A 13,172-nucleotide genomic window follows, 5' to 3' on the forward strand; every position below is an offset into this window, starting at 1 on the left:
AACGGAAATCAACGAGTTTAAAATGAATGTCAGTTACATGTCGGACATAATTTATTGTCTGTCATTGACTGGAGAAAGAGATGTTTTATCAAACAATAGACTGAGGGCGTATCAGACACCTGCTAACCTCCCCACGACCCATTAATTATTTGATAAAGTGAGCATTTTGGCGACAAATTAAGGTAGACCGAGAGTGAAATACATTAGACTATGTGGGTTGTCTCGCAATGCTCTGTTTGTCGCGGGTATTAATAGATATTTCTGTATGGTACTCCTCATACTGTGATATACGTTTAACATATGTCGTCGGATCTAACGTCGGTTAATGTATTTATTAAAATCGTAGGGTCCAAGAAATTCATGTAAAAATATATGTCCAGTTTTCATGGAATCAGCTCTCAAGTTGAATAAATAGTTGAAAAATGCCTTGCATGTTTGTTTTTGTTTTCACTCTGGTAATGATGTGTGAAGAGAACCTGGCGATTGTTTTCCATCGACTACTTATTATCATACCGATAATAATTATCTACCGATTTTCAACATATAAAAATCGCATTACTGGCGTAATATTCAAGATGAAAGAAACTTACATTTGTTTGATCATTACATATCATATACAGTCAAACCTGTCTGATGAGACACTTATCTGGACCAAGCAAACAAGTCTTAATAGACAGGTGTCTTAATTAATAGGTCGTCATGTCGGGCCGTGTAGGGTGGGGATGTTAATTGTATATATATATAAGTCTAAATGCATGTTGAAATATATCACTGTTTTGAAGTCGCGAAAGACAATCATTAGCTGTGGGAAAACGTCAAGATACATCAAAGAAGTCAAATAAGACTTATATCGATGTCTTCCAGTGATTCAGCGGTCCTTATTTAGGTAATATGATATGATATGTAAAATTGTATATGTATATACTTGAAGTAAACAGTGACATTACTTACCGTGTCTATGGTACTAGTATATTTTACATGTATTATTAATGAACGTATTGTATATTGTATTACATTATTATGCATTTATGATATTTGTATTATTAATGAACGTATTGTATATTGTATTACATTATTATGCATTTATGATATTTGTATTATTGAACGTATTGTATATTGTATTACATTATTATGCATTTATGATATTTGTATTATTAATGAACGTATTGTATATTGTTTTACATTATTATGCATTTATGATATTTGTATTATTAATGAACGTATTGTATATTGTATTACATTATTATGCATTTATGATATTTGTATTATTAATGAACGTATTGTATATTGTATTACATTATTATGCATTTAGGATATTTGTATTATTAATGAACGTATTGTATATTGTTTTACATTATTATGCATTTATGATATTTGTATTATTGAACGTATTGTATATTGTATTACATTATTATGCATTTATGATATTTGTATTATTAATGAACGTATTGTATATTGTATTACATTATTATGCATTTATGATATTTGTATTATTAATGAACGCATTGTATATTGTTTTACATTATTGTGCATTTATGATATTTGTATTATTGAACGTATTGTATATTGTATTACATTATTATGCATTTATGATATATGTATATTGTATATGATAAATACATATGTCAGTGTTGATATCAATTTCATCCTGAGGTTTATAACAAGGCTATGTATGAAGATTCTCTTCTGAGTTGTTCTAAATTGAAAATATAGTAGTTAGTAGAATGAATGATAAAGTACCAGTTCATAAGCACTAGGATAACATTCATTTGATATGACATCATTTAAATAAATATATCGCAGTCTGCTATTTTTTAATGTGCTTAAGGTGCTTTACCAAATTGTAAATTTCATGACCCATGGGTCTCACGTTTGACCCTGGGGAGGGGGTAAACTTTACTATAGTTTATATAGGGAAATCACATTTTTGAATTTAATTTATCTTATTTCTATTGGAATTCGTTCTAATTTGGTAAACATTGTCAGCATGGGATGACAGTTTGATGGCATGCACATGTTGGCCCCGAGGGGCTGATGGGCGGGGCTAAAAAAGGGCCAAATTGACTGAAATTTCAAAAATCTTCTTCTCTACTCTCAGATATGATGGAATCAAATACACTTCATAGATGGCAGGGTCTGAAGGTGCTTTACCAAAATTGAGAATTTCATGACCCTGGGGTCTCAAGTTTGCCCCTGGGGAGGGGGTAAGCTTTACTATAGTTTATATAGGGAAATCACATTTTTTACTATAATTTGTTTGATTTCTATTGGAATTCATTCTTACTTGGTTAACATTATCAGCTTGTGAAGGCAGTTTGATGGTATACACATGTTGGTCCTGACTGACCCCCAGGGGCTGATGGCCGGCGCTAAAAAGGGTCAAATTGACTGAAATTTCAAAAATCTTCTTCTCACGACGGAAATAAGGTGGAATCAAATACTCTTTATAGTTGGAAGGGTCTTAAGGTGCTTTACTGAAATTTTGAATTTCATGACCCTGGGGTCTCAAGTTTGTCCCTGGGGAGGGGGTAAACTTTACTATAGTTTATATAGGGAAATAACATTTTTGACTATAATTTGTTTGATTTCGATTGGAATTCATTCTAATTTGGTTAACATTTTCAGCATGGGATGAAAGTTTGATAATATGCATATGTTGGCCCTGACTGACCCCTATGGGCTGATGGGCGGGGCTAAAAAGGGTCAAATTGACTGAAATTTCAAAAATCTTCTTCTCAAGACCCAAATAATGTAGAATCAAATACTCTTCATAGGTGGAAGGGTCTTATGGTGCTTAACTAAATTTATGAATTTCATGACCCTGGGGTCACAAGTTTGCCCCTGGGGAGGGGGTAAATTTTAAATAGTTTATATAGGGAAATCACATTTTTGACTGATTTGTTTGATTTCTATTGGAATTCATTCTAAATTGGTTAACATTTTCAGCATGGGATGGAAGTTTGATAATATGCATATGTTGGCCCTGACTGACCCCTAGGGGCTGATAGGCGGGGCCAAAAAGGGTCAATTAAATCAACTGAAATATTTCAAATCTCAGGTGACCGTTAAGTCCCATGGGCCTCTTGTTAAATATGTGTAAACCACCAAACTTTCCAGAATGAGGCTGTGAAGAATTCAACATGGCAGACTCCATGTGTTTACATCACCTCAGGATGTTTATGGGTTTTAACATTATAAAATATAGCAGGTAAGTTGTTTTTTTAATCTTTTTAATCTTATCATAGAATATTTATTGTAAATGTATGAGTATATTATAGAATGAAGCTGTTTTTATCATGATTTACGGAGATTGATTTGTTGATGCTCGAGTTATCATTGACTCAGTGTTACGGAAATCATCACTAAAAATACTACGATGGTAAAATGCTTTCACTTTCTATTCTCGGAACTTTCTAGACTGTGACGTCACAGCCATAACTGTCTTGAGTTGTACGGAGGTCATTTTTTGGAGATTACAGTAGATTTAGATAGTTTTTATTGTAAAATGTAATCATCTCAGTTCAAAATGATCATTCTGAATTGATGTCTTCATAGTTTTGATAATTTAAAGGTTTTGTTTTGTTGCTAGAACTAAAAACACTACCATGGTAAAATGCTTTCACTTTCTATTCCCGGAACTTTCTAGAGAGTGTGACGTCACAGCCATAACTGTCTTGAGTTGTACGGAGGTCTTTTTTTGGAGATTACAGTAGATTCAAATATTTTTTATTGTAAAATAGAATCATATTGATTCAAAATAAACATTCTAAAACTGTGTCTTTTTAACATGCTAATTTAACATGCTAACATGTTGTTTTAACATGCTGATTTGCTGTTTTGACATGTTTATATGGTGTTTTTAACATGTTAACATGCTGTTTTAAAGTCATGATTTTGTCATTTTTGTTGTGTTTTTGTCATGTTTTGTCATTATTTGTCATTTTTGTCATGATTTTGTCATGTTTTGTCATGATTTTGTCATTTTTGTCATGATTTTGTCATTTTTTTGTCAGGAATTTGTCATGATTTTGTCATGTTTTGTCATGTTTTGTCATTATTTGTCATGTTTTGTCATGAATTTGTCATGTTTTGTCATGAATTTGTCATTTTTGTCATGTTTTGTCATTATTTGTCATTTTTTGTCAGGAATTTGTCATGATTTTGTCATGTTTTGTCATTATTTGTCATTTTTGTCATGATTTTGTCATTATTTGTCATGTTTTGTCATGATTGTGTCATGATTTTGTCATTTTTGTCATGTTTTGTCATGATTTTGTCATGTTTTGAGACGATTTTGTCATTTTTGTCATGTTTCGTCATTGTTTTGTCATGATTTTGTCTTTTTTGTCATGATTTTGTCATGTTTTGTCATGATTTTGTAATTTTTGTCATGATTTTGTCATGTTAGGTCATGTTTTGTCATGATTTTGTCATGTTTTGTCATGATTTTGTCATGATTTTGCCATTTGTGTCATGATTTTGTCATTTTTGTCATGTTTTGTCATGATTTTGTCATGTTTTGTGACGTTTTTGTCATTTTTGTCATGTTTCGTCATTATTTTGTCATGATTTTGTCTTTTTTTGTCATGATTTTGTCATGTTTTGTAATGATTTTGTAATTTTTGTCATGATTTTGTCATGTTAGGTCATGTTTTGTCATGATTTTGTCATTTTTGTCATGTTTTGTCATGATTTTGTCATGATTTTGCAATTTGTGTCATGATTTTGTCATTTTTGTCATGTTTTGTCATGATTTTGTCATGCTTTGTCATGTTTTGTCATGATTTTGTCATGCTTTGTCATGTTTTGTCATGATTTTGTCATGTTTTGTCATGTTTTTGTCATTTTTGTCATGTTTTTGTCATGTTTTGTCTTGAATTTGTCATGATTTTGTCATGCTAATTTAACATGCTAACATGCTATTTCAACATGCTAGTATGCTATTTCAACATGCTAATTTAACATGCTAACATGCTATTTTAACATGCTGATTTGGTGTTTTAACACGCTAACATGCTAATTTAACATGCTGATTTGGTGTTTTAGCATGCTAACATGCTATTTTAACATGCTATCATGCTGTCATGCTGTTTTAACATACTGATTTGGTTTTTAGCATGCTAACATGCTAATTTAACATGTTAACATGCTATTTTAACATGCTGATTTGGTGTTTTAACATGCTAACATTCTAATTTAACATGCTGATTTGGTGTTTTAGCATGCTAACATGCTATTTTCACATGCTGATTTGCTGTTTTAGCATGCTAACATGCTATTTTAATCTGCTGATTTGGAATAGAAAGTGAAAGTATTTTACCATGGTAGTGTTTTTAGTTCTAGCAACAAAACAAAACCTTTAAATTATCAAAACTATGAAGACATCAATTCAGAATGATCATTTTGAACTGAAATGATTACATTTTACAATAAAAACTATCTAAATCTACTATAATCTCTAAAAAATGACCTCCGTACAACTCAAGACAGTTATGGCTGTGACGTCACAGTCTAGAAAGTTCCGAGAATAGAAAGTGAAAGCATTTTACCATCGTAGTATTTTTAGTGATGATCTCCGTAACACTGAGTCAATGATAACTTAAGCATAAACAAATCAATCTCCAGTAAATCATGATAAAAACAGCTTCATTCTATAATATACTCATATATTTACAGTAAATATTCTATAATAAGATTAAAAAGATTAAAAAAAAACTTACCTCCTAACAGTTATATTTTATAATGTTAAAACCCATAAACATCCTGAGGTGATGTAAACACATGGAGGCTGCCATGTTGAATTCTTCACAGCCTCATTCTGGAAAGTTTGGTGGTTTACACATATTTAAAAATGGGTTGTAACAAATCTAGCATGGCTGATACACAGACAAAAACTTTTATCGTGTCATCAGGATCATTTGTCATGAGATCTTGTTTTAATCACCAAGGCCTCTGATGAATCTGGTTCCAATGTTTTTTGGTATACACCATGAATCATTAACAACAGATATTGAAAGAAGAAGATGTCCAAAAGAACCTGAAAAGATAAAATCTCAAGAAAATTCAATTAAAAGAAAGGTATGTCATTTCTGTATTTTAAACCATTTTTTTGCCTCCATGGGCAGCCATCTTGAATGAGGCATTCTGGGAGAGAAAAATCCTCCATAGCGCCAGCATATCTCTCCTCGGTGAGTAAATTTTACGGACAGTAAAACAAGCGGATCAATTTTAAACACAAGCAATAAGCGATGTCTTTAACTCATATTCAAAATGTCGCGTTTCAAACTTATTATACATACATATCCATGTAAATCGATTATTTGTCATTCAATCATGCATTCTCCAACTGATCGGCCTTTTGTATTTTATATACACGTAACGTAAACGCATGTGTCTTCAGCAGAAAAAAACGTTAATGTAAGTATGCATTGTAGGCCTACTTCTTTTTCTTTATCTGTTAAACGTGATATAAGTGTTTTGTAATCGATACATAGTTTGTTTAATTAATAAAATGCTGAGGTATAATTGATGAAAATGTATTTTTATTTGTTGGGTTTGAACTTAATTAACTAAACTTTTTGATGTGAGCCTGACAGGCGACGATCAACACGAATACACTGAGGACATGTAACGTTAACAAATATGGCCATTATCAAGAAAGCATCGATATATTGTCCACCATGAATAATTCGAAGTCCCGCTGTTTCGAAGTTTTTCTATTAGTCCCTTCAATTTCGAAACATCGTAAGTATAAAATAATACATGTAACACTGCATGTGTATATTATATTTTCATGACTCATTAATATAGTGATAAAAAGTTTGAACGTTTGAATATCTTATTGAAAATAAATGTGCTGTCATCAGTGATATAGAATTTCTGATAACGAGGTAATGAATTTAGGATCTTTTAAAATTACTTTATGATTTTTTTTACAGTTTTTGTACAGACAATTGATATGTTATATTAATTAAAACGGACGATTATTTTGAGGATATCTCTTAGACCCCATGCCTTTTATAAACACTTCATCATCATACATTGCGCAATGCTACGAATATCATAACACTATACTCAACATTACCACACCAATCAGGCTGTAGACATCCTGTTATAACGAGGTTTGGTTGTTAACGTCCTGTTGAAAAGGAGGTTTGGTTGTTAACGTCCTGTTATAACGAGGTTTGGTTATTAACGTCATGTCATAACGAGGTTTGGTTGTAAACGTCCTGTTATAACGAGGTTTGGTTGTTAACGTCCTGTTATAACGAGGTTTGGTTGTAAACGTCCTGTTATAACGAGGTGTGGTTGTTAACGTCCTGTTGAAAAGGAGGTTTGGTTGTTAACGTCCTGTTATAACGAGGTTTAGTTGTTCACGTCCTGTTGTAACGAGGTTTGGTTGTTAACGTCCTGTTATAACGAGGTTTGGTTGTAGACATCCTGTTATAACGAGGTTTGGTTGTAGACATCCTGTTATAACGAGGTTTAGTTGTTAACGTCCTGTTATAACGAGGTTTAGTTGTTAACGTTCTGTTATAACGAGGTTTGGTTGTTAACGTCCTGTTATAACGAGGTTTGGTTGTAGACATCCTGTTATAACGAGGTATGGTTGTAGACATCCTGTTATAACGAGGTTTGGTTGTTAACGTCCTGTTATAACGAGGTGTGGTTGTTATCATCCTGTTATAACGAGGTTTGGTTGTAGGCATCCTGTTATAAAGAGGTTTGGTTGTTAACATCCTGTTATAACGAGGTTTGGTTGTAGACATCCTGTTATAACGAGGTTTGGTTGTTAACGCCCTGTTATAACGAGGTTTGGTTGTTAACATCGTGTTATAACGAGGTTTGGTTGTTAACATCCTGTTATAACTAGGTTTGGTTGTAGACATCCTGTTTTAACGAGGTTTGGTTGTTAACGCCCTGTTATAACGAGGTTTGGTTGTTAACATCCTGTTATAACGAGGTTTGGTTGTAGACATCCTGTTATAACGAGGTTTAGTTGTTAACGTTCTGTTATAACGAGGTTTGGTTGTTAACGTCCTGTTATAACGAGGTTTGGTTGTTAACGCCCTGTTATAACGAGGTTTGGTTGTTAACATCCTGTTATAACGAGGTTTGGTTGTAGACATCCTGTTATAACGAGGTTTAGTTGTTAACGTTCTGTTATAACGAGGTTTGGTTGTTAACGTCCTGTTATAACGAGGTTTGGTTGTAGACATCCTGTTATAACGAGGTTTGGTTGTAGGCATCCTGTTATAACGAGGTTTGGTTGTAGACATCCTGTTATAACGAGGTTTAGTTGTTAACTTTCTGTTATAACGAAGTTTGGTTGTTAACGTCCTGTTATAACGAGGTGTGGTTGTTAATGTCCTGTTGTAACGAGGTGTGGTTGTTAACATCCTGTTATAACGAGGTGTGGTTGTTGACATCCTGTTATAACGAGGTGTGGTTGTTAACATCCTGTTATAACGAGGTGTGGTTGTTAACGTCCTGTTATCACGAGATTTGGTTGGTAACGTCCTGTTATAACTAGGTTTGGTTGTAGACATCCTGTTATAACGAGGTTTGGTTGTTAACGTCCTGTTGTAACGAGGTTTGGTTGTTAACGTCCTGTTGTAACGAGGTTTGGTTGTTAACGTCCTGTTATAACGAGGTTTGGTTGTTAACGTCCTGTTATAACGAGGTTTGGTTGTTAACGTTCTGTTATAACGAGGTTTGGTTGTTAACGTCCTGTTGTAACGAGGTTTGGTTGTTAACGTCCTGTTATAACGAGGTTTGGTTGTTAACGTCCTGTTATAACGAGGTTTGGTTGTTAACGTTCTGTTATAACGAGGTTTGGTTGTTAACGTCCTGTTATAACGAGGTTTGGTTGTAGACATCCTGTTATAGCGAGGTTTGGTTGTAGGCATCCTGTTATAACGAGGTGTGGTTGTTAACGTCCTGTTGTAACGAGGTATGGTTGTTAACGTCCTGTTATAACGAGGTTTGGTTGTAGACAACCTGTTATAACGAGGTTTGGTTGTAGACATCCTCTTATAACGAAGTTTGGTTGTTAACGTCCTGTTATAACGAGATGTGGTTAACATCCTGTTATAGCGAGGTTTGGTTGTTAAGGTACTTTTATAGCGAGGTTTGGTTGGTAAGGTACTGTTATAGCGAGGTTTGGTTGGTAAGGTACTGTTATAACGAGGTTTGGTTGTAGACATCCTGTTATAACGAGGTTTAGTTGTAGATACCCTTACATAACGAGGTTTGGTTGTAGACAACCTTACATAACGAAGTGTGGTTGTAGACAACCTAACATAACGAGGTTTAGTTGTAGACAACCTTACATAACGAGGTTTAGTTGTAGACAACCTTACATAACGAGGTTTAGTTGTAGACAATCTTACATAACGAGGTTTGGTTGTAGACACCCTTACATAACGAGGTTTAGTTGTAGACACCCTTACATAACGAGGTTTGGTTGTAGACAACCTTACATAACGAGGTTTGGTTGTAGACAAACTTACATAACGAGGTTAGGTTTTAGACAAGATGACATAACGAGGTTTGGTTGTAGACACCCTTACATAACGAGGTTTAGTTGTAGACAACCTTACATAACGAGGTTTGGTTGTAGACAACCTTACATAACGAGTTGTGGTTGTTAACGTTCTGTTATAACGAGGTTTGGTTGTTAACGTCCTGTTGTAACGAGGTTTGGTTGTTAACGTTCTGTTATAACGAGGTTTGGTCGTTAACGTCCTGTTGTAACGAGGTTTGGTTGTTAACGTCCTGTTATAACGAGGTTTGGTTGTTAACATCCTGTTATAACGAGGTTTGGTTGTAGACATCCTGTTATAACGAGGTTTAGTTGTTAACGTTCTGTTATAACGAGGTTTGGTTGTTAACGTCCTGTTATAACGAGGTTTGGTTGTAGACACCCTGTTATAGCGAGGTTTGGTTGTTAACGTTCTGTTATAACGAGGTTTGGTTGTTAACGTCCTGTTATAACGAGGTTTGGTTGGTAACGTCCTGTTATAACGAGGTTTGGTTGTAGACATCCTGTTATAACGAGGTTTGGTTGTAGGCATCCTGTTATAACGAGGTTTGGTTGTAGACATCCTGTTATAACGAGGTTTAGTTGTTAACTTTCTGTTATAACGAGGTTTGGTTGTTAACGTCCTGTTATAACGAGGTGTGGTTGTTAATGTCCTGTTGTAACGAGGTGTGGTTGTTAACATCCTGTTATAACGAGGTGTGGTTGTTGACATCCTGTTATAACGAGGTGTGGTTGTTAACATCCTGTTATAACGAGGTGTGGTTGTTAACGTCCTGTTATCACGAGATTTGGTTGGTAACGTCCTGTTATAACTAGGTTTGGTTGTAGACATCCTGTTATAACGAGGTTTGGTTGTTAACGTCCTGTTGTAACGAGGTTTGGTTGTTAACGTCCTGTTGTAACGAGGTTTGGTTGTTAACGTCCTGTTATAACGAGGTTTGGTTGTTAACGTTCTGTTATAACGAGGTTTGGTTGTTAACGTCCTGTTGTAACGAGGTTTGGTTGTTAACGTCCTGTTATAAAGAGGTTTGGTTGTTAACGTCCTGTTATAACGAGGTTTGGTTGTTAACGTTCTGTTATAACGAGGTTTGGTTGTAGACATCCTGTTATAGCGAGGTTTGGTTGTAGACATCCTGTTATAGCGAGGTTTGGTTGTAGGCATCCTGTTATAACGAGGTGTGGTTGTTAACGTCCTGTTGTAACGAGGTATGGTTGTTAACGTCCTGTTATAACGAGGTTTGGTTGTAGACAACCTGTTATAACGAGGTTTGGTTGTAGACATCCTCTTATAACGAAGTTTGGTTGTTAACGTCCTGTTATAACGAGGTGTGGTTAACATCCTGTTATAGCGAGGTTTGGTTGTTAAGGTACTGTTATAGCGAGGTTTGGTCGGTAAGGTACTGTTATAGCGAGGTTTGGTTGGTAAGGTACTGTTATAACGAGGTTTGGTTGTAGACATCCTGTTATAACGAGGTTTAGTTGTAGATACCCTTACATAACGAGGTTTGGTTGTAGACAACCTTACATAACGAAGTGTGGTTGTAGACAACCTAACATAACGAGGTTTAGTTGTAGACAACCTTACATAACGAGGTTTAGTTGTAGACAACCTTACATAACGAGGTTTAGTTGTAGACAATCTTACATAACGAGGTTTGGTTGTAGACACCCTTACATAACGAGGTTTAGTTGTAGACACCCTTACATAACGAGGTTTGGTTGTAGACAACCTTACATAACGAGGTTTGGTTGTAGACAAACTTACATAACGAGGTTAGGTTTTAGACAAGATGACATAACGAGGTTTGGTTGTAGACACCCTTACATAACGAGGTTTAGTTGTAGACAACCTTACATAACGAGGTTTGGTTGTAGACAACCTTACATAACGAGGTGTGGTTGTTAACGTTCTGTTATAACGAGGTTTGGTTGTTAACGTCCTGTTGTAACGAGGTTTGGTTGTTAACGTCCTGTTATAACGAGGTTTGGTTGTTAACGTCCTGTTATAACGAGGTTTGGTTGTTAACGTTCTGTTATAACGAGGTTTGGTTGTTAACGTCCTGTTGTAACGAGGTTTGGTTGTTAACGTCCTGTTATAACGAGGTTTGGTTGTTAACGTCCTGTTATAACGAGGTTTGGTTGTTAACGTTCTGTTATAACGAGGTTTGGTTGTTAACGTCCTGTTATAACGAGGTTTGGTTGTTGACATCCTGTTATAGCGAGGTTTGGTTGTAGGCATCCTGTTATAACGAGGTGTGGTTGTTAACGTCCTGTTGTAACGAGGTATGGTTGTTAACGTCCTGTTATAACGAGGTTTGGTTGTAGACATCCTGTTATAACGAGGTTTGGTTGCTAACGTCCTGTTATAACGAGGTTTGGTTGTAGACAACCTGCTATAACGAGGTTTGGTTGTTAACATCCTGTTATAACGAGGTTTGGTTGTAGACAACCTGTTATAACGAGGTTTGGTTGTAGACATCCTCTTATAACGAAGTTTGGTTGTTAACGTCCTGTTATAACGAGGTGTGGTTAACATCCTGTTATAACGAGGTTTGGTTGTTAAGGTACTGTTATAGCGAGGTTTGGTTGTTAAGGTACTGTTATAGCGAGGTTTGGTTGGTAAGGTACTGTTATAGCGAGGTTTGGTTGGTAAGGTACTGTTATAACGAGGTTTGGTTGTAGACATCCTGTTATAACGAGGTTTAGTTGTAGATACCCTTAAATAACGAGGTTTGGTTGTAGACAACCTTACATAACGAAGTGTGGTTGTAGACAACCTAACATAACGAGGTTTAGTTGTAGACAACCTTATATAACGAGGTTTAGTTGTAGACAACCTTACATAACGAGGTTTAGTTGTAGACAACCTTACATAACGAGGTTTAGTTGTAGACAACCTTACATAACGAGGTTTAGTTGTAGACAACCTTACATAACGAGGTTTGGTTGTAGACAAACTTACATAACGAGGTTAGGTTCTAGACAAGATGACATAACGAGCTTTGGTTGTAGACACCCTTACATAACGAGGTTTAGTTGTAGACAACCTTACATAACGAGGTTTGGTTGTAGACAACCTTACATAACGAGGTTTAGTTGTAGACAACCTTACAGAACGAGGTTAGTTGTAGACACCCTTACATAACGAGGTTTAGTTGTAGACAACCTTACATAACGAGGTTTGGTTGTAGACAATCTTTCATAACGAGGTTTGGTTGTAGACAACCTTACATAGCGAGGTTTGACTGTAGACAACCTTACATAACGAGGTTTAGTTGTAGACAACCTTACATAACGAGGTTTGGTTGTAGACAACCTTACATAACGAGGTTTGGTTGTAGACAACCTTACATAACGAGGTTTGGTTGTAGACAACCTTACATAACGAGGTTTAGTTGTAGACAACCTTACATAATGAGGTTTGGTTGACAACCTTACATAACGAGGTTTTGTTGTTAACGTCCTGTTATAACGAGGTATGGTTGTAGACAACCTAACTTAACGAGGTTTAATTGTAGACAACCTTACATAACGAGGTATGGTTGTAGACAACCTTACATAACGAGGTTTGTTTGTAGACAACCTTACATAACGAGGTTTGGTTGTAGACAACCTTACATAACGAGGT

Source organism: Pecten maximus, chromosome 11, assembly GCF_902652985.1.
Source record: "Pecten maximus chromosome 11, xPecMax1.1, whole genome shotgun sequence".
Taxonomy (NCBI): domain Eukaryota; kingdom Metazoa; phylum Mollusca; class Bivalvia; order Pectinida; family Pectinidae; genus Pecten; species Pecten maximus.